Raw genomic sequence first — 4,160 nt, forward strand, 5'->3', positions numbered from 1 at the left:
GAAAAGTACATCAATTGGTTATTAAATAACAAATAGTCAGCAGCCCTGAAATCACACACACACACACACACACACACACACACACACACACACACACATATATATATATAACATTTTGTGAATTGAGCACAATATACATATGTGTGTATATATGCATACAATATACTATAGTACTTTATTATATAATACGTGTGTGTTTGTATCAAAGAAAAAAAGGCCAGCATTTGAAAGAGGGATACATGTGGGGTGGGGGGGGATTGAAAAGGGAAAGCAATGATGGAAACGATTTAATTATAATCTCAAAAAATTAAAAATATAGGTAACTTTTGGCCTATAAATACTGGATATTTTTAATGATTTATTTCTTTTAGATGTATGGGTATTTTTTCTTTGTGTATTTCTGTCTACCATGTGTATGGCTGATACCCATGGAGGCCAGAAGAGGGTATTGCAGACTCTGGAGCTTGAGGTTCAGGCATCTGGAAGATACTGTGTAGGTGCTAAAAGTGAACTTGGTTACTCTGGAAGAAAATCAAGTGTTTTTAACTGTTGAGCCATCTTTCCCACTCTACAGAGTTTTTTCTTTCAGGTTGTTTCTCCATATAAAAGCTGTGAGGTTTAGAATTAATAATGGATGCTTGCAGTAAGCAGAAGAAGTCGAATGAACACAGGACAGCCCCATCAATAACTAAAGAACTTTCTTCTGGAATCAGTTCTGTCCTTACCAAGAATGGGTTAACACTAAAGGAAAGCTCTTTTTTAAAAAAATGAATCTTTGAAATAGAGGTTATGGTTTTAGTGTCTTTTCCTGAGCTCTTTAGGGTGAAGCAAGTTTTAATTATTCCCGATGGAAAATATAACAGAAAAGATGGTGGAAAGACTCCTTCATTCTTATTTGATTATAGAATAATTGCAGATAATTAAAAAAATACTATTTTGGCTACTTAGTTAAGGGAAATCAAAGAGATACAAATTGGAAAGAGATGTCAAAGCATCACCATTCACAGATAAGATAGTATAGATAAAGGACCCCAAATATTATACCAGGAAATGCCTACAGTTGATAAACACCCTCAGCTAAGTGGCTGGATGCAATATTAACTCAAAAAAATTTCAGTAGCCCTCCTATATGCAAAAGACAAATGGCCTGTGAAAGAAATCAGGGAAACAATACCTTTCATAACAGCCACAACTGTGGAAAAACCTAACAAAGCAAGTGAAAGACTTGTATGACAAAAACTTCAAGTCTTCAAGGAAAGAAATTGAAGAAGATATCAGAAGATGGAAAAACATCCCATGCTCATGAATCAGTAGTATTAACATAATAAAAGCAGCAATTTTACCAAAATCAATCTACAGATTTAATGCGTTCCCCACCAAAATTTCTACACAATTCTTTACAGGTCTTGAAAGAACAATATTCAACTTCAAATGGAAAAACAAAACCCCAGGATAACTAAAACAATCCCAAACAATAAAAGAACTTCCAAAAGAATAACCATCCCTTATTTTGAGCTCGGCTACAGAACTATAGTAATAAAAACTGCATGATATTGGCATAAAAAACAGGTGGATCAATGAAATCAAATCAAAGGCCCAGAAGTAAACCCACACATCTAGGAACATGTGATTCTAGATAAAGAAACCAGATATATACAGTGGAAAAAAAGAAAGCATCTTCAACAAATGATGTTAGTCTAACTGGATGTCAGCATGTAGAAGAATGCAAATAAATCCATATCTATCATCCTGCACAAAACTCATGTCCAAATGAATCAAAGTCCTCAACATAAAACCAGATACACTGGCCTAGCAGTGGTGGCACACACCTCTAATCCCAGCCCTCAATAGGCAGAGGCAGCAGATCTCTGTGAATTCGAGGCTAGCCTTGTCTACAAAGCAAGTTCCAGGACAACTAGGGCTGTTACACAGAGAAACCCTGTCTCAAAAAATCAACCAACCAACCAACCAACCAACCAACCAAACAAACAAAACAAAACAAAAACCCAAGAGATCAATCAATCAAACAAACAAAAAATCTGCATACACTGAATCTCACAGAAAAGAAAGTGGGAATAACCTTAAACTCAATGACACAAAACACAACATTCTAAACAGAAGACCAATAGCACAGGCACTCAAATCAACAATTAATAAATAGGACCTCATGAAACTTGAATCTTCTGAATGGTCGCCTGTAGAACAGGAAACACTTTTTTTTTTTTTACCAACTCTATATCTGAAGAACTAAAACTTGAAATGTATAAAGAACTCAAGAAATTTGACATAAAAACCAAATAAATCCAATTAAAAAACAAGTAACAGATCTAAACAAAGAATTCTCAAAGGAGGCATTTCAAATGGCCATTGCTGGAGGGAGCGCAAACTTGTACAGCTACTATGGAAATCAATATGGTAGTTTTTCAGAGATTTGGAATTTGATCTCAAGACTCAGTTATACTACTCCTGGGAAAATACCCAAAGGATGCTCCAACATACCTAACAAAGATAATTGCTCAATTGTAGAACACAATTTAAAACATACAGAGCAAAACATAAGTTAAATCTTTTCAGGAGAAATGTGCTTATTTGTAGAGGAGTGGTTCTCAACCTGTGAGTCATGACCCCCTTGGGGTCATATAGCAGATATCCTGAATATCAGATATTTACATTATGATTCATAACAGTAGCAAAACTACAGTTATGAAGTAGCAATGCAATAATTTTATGGGTTGGGGGTCACCACAACATGAGGAACTGTATTAAAGGGTTGCAACATTAGGACGGTTGAGAACCACTGCTATAGAGACAAGAATATATTTTTGTAACTTATCAGTGAGACATAAGATTAGAAGTATCAACTCAGCAGTTATTTTTGTTTGTTTTATAACAAAACTATAGGATAAATAAAGACTTTTGTGTTCTTAGAATGAAATAAATATATTTTACATTTGAGATAGATGTGAGTTTTGAGGGACCACAGGATAGAATTTTATGGACTTAATGCGCATGTTCTATCAAAATTCATAGTCAAATGACTTATGGCCAATATCATGTTGACCTTGAGAGATAATTGTGTGGCAAGGGTGTAGCTCTCGTGAATAGTTCTCATGAATCTTTTAATGTCCTCTTAATAACAAAGGGGGAAGCTTTTTCTCCTCTCGTTTTCATGTGAGGAAACCATAAGATGACTATTTGCAATCCTGGACTTGGGGTTTGGCCAGATGATGGATCTGCAAAGACTTTGATTTTGGTCGTCAAGCTTATGTAATTGTGCTAAGTAGATGTCTATCATTAAGTCACTCAGTCTATTACAGATTATTTTAGCATCACAAAATATTGATGTTAGATGGAGAGTTTTGCTTGGGAGAGTGGCCCGTTGGGTCCAAGTCCTTGTTCTCCTTCATAAAAAAAAAAAAGTTTGTAGATGTTCACAGAAGGCCAGAATGTGAAAAATTTGTTTAGAAGAGGAAATACTTGAGGAAAAGAAAACATATATATTGTACGTTGCAGCAGCCCAGGTGGCTTCTGCAGTGGTGACACAGTGGGGTTCGTGGGTGTTTTGTTGGACTCACAGATGTTGAGGGGACAGTGTTTATTGGGGGACTGTCTGGCTGGTTTTACCTTTCAGGATAGGTTGAGTTATATATACACTTATAGGACCACACCTTGAGCACATCCATATTATTGATTTGAAGCTTCAGGACATGCTCTGTGAGAACACTTTCTTTATACTGGTGACAAAACAGTGGTCACATACTGGTCATCTGGTATGCTGGTAGTCAATCAGTGCCCACACACTGATCATTTAGCCACATTTAGGCTTTGTGGTTGACAAGGACCTTAAGGTTCTGGGACAGAGTTTGGTAGTGTCATTTTCTTTCTCAATTAAAAAAGGCTACTGTTAATGAAAACAGTGTGGTATTGGCATAAAAACAGAGAAGTCGACCAATGGAATCGCATAGAAGACCCAGAATTTAATCCCCAAACCTATGAACACCTCATTTTCGACAAAGGAGCTAAAAGTATACAATGGAAGAAAGAAAGCATCTTCAACAAATGGTGCTGGCACAACTGGATGTCAACCTGTAGAAGATTGAAATTAGACCCATATCTATCACCTTGCACAAAACTCAAGTCCAAATGGATCAAAGACCTCA

The sequence above is a fragment of the Alexandromys fortis genome, unplaced genomic scaffold, assembly GCF_014885135.2.
Source record: "Alexandromys fortis isolate MF-2015 unplaced genomic scaffold, M_Fortis_MF-2015_v1.1 scaffold_47, whole genome shotgun sequence".
Lineage (NCBI taxonomy): Eukaryota > Metazoa > Chordata > Mammalia > Rodentia > Cricetidae > Alexandromys > Alexandromys fortis.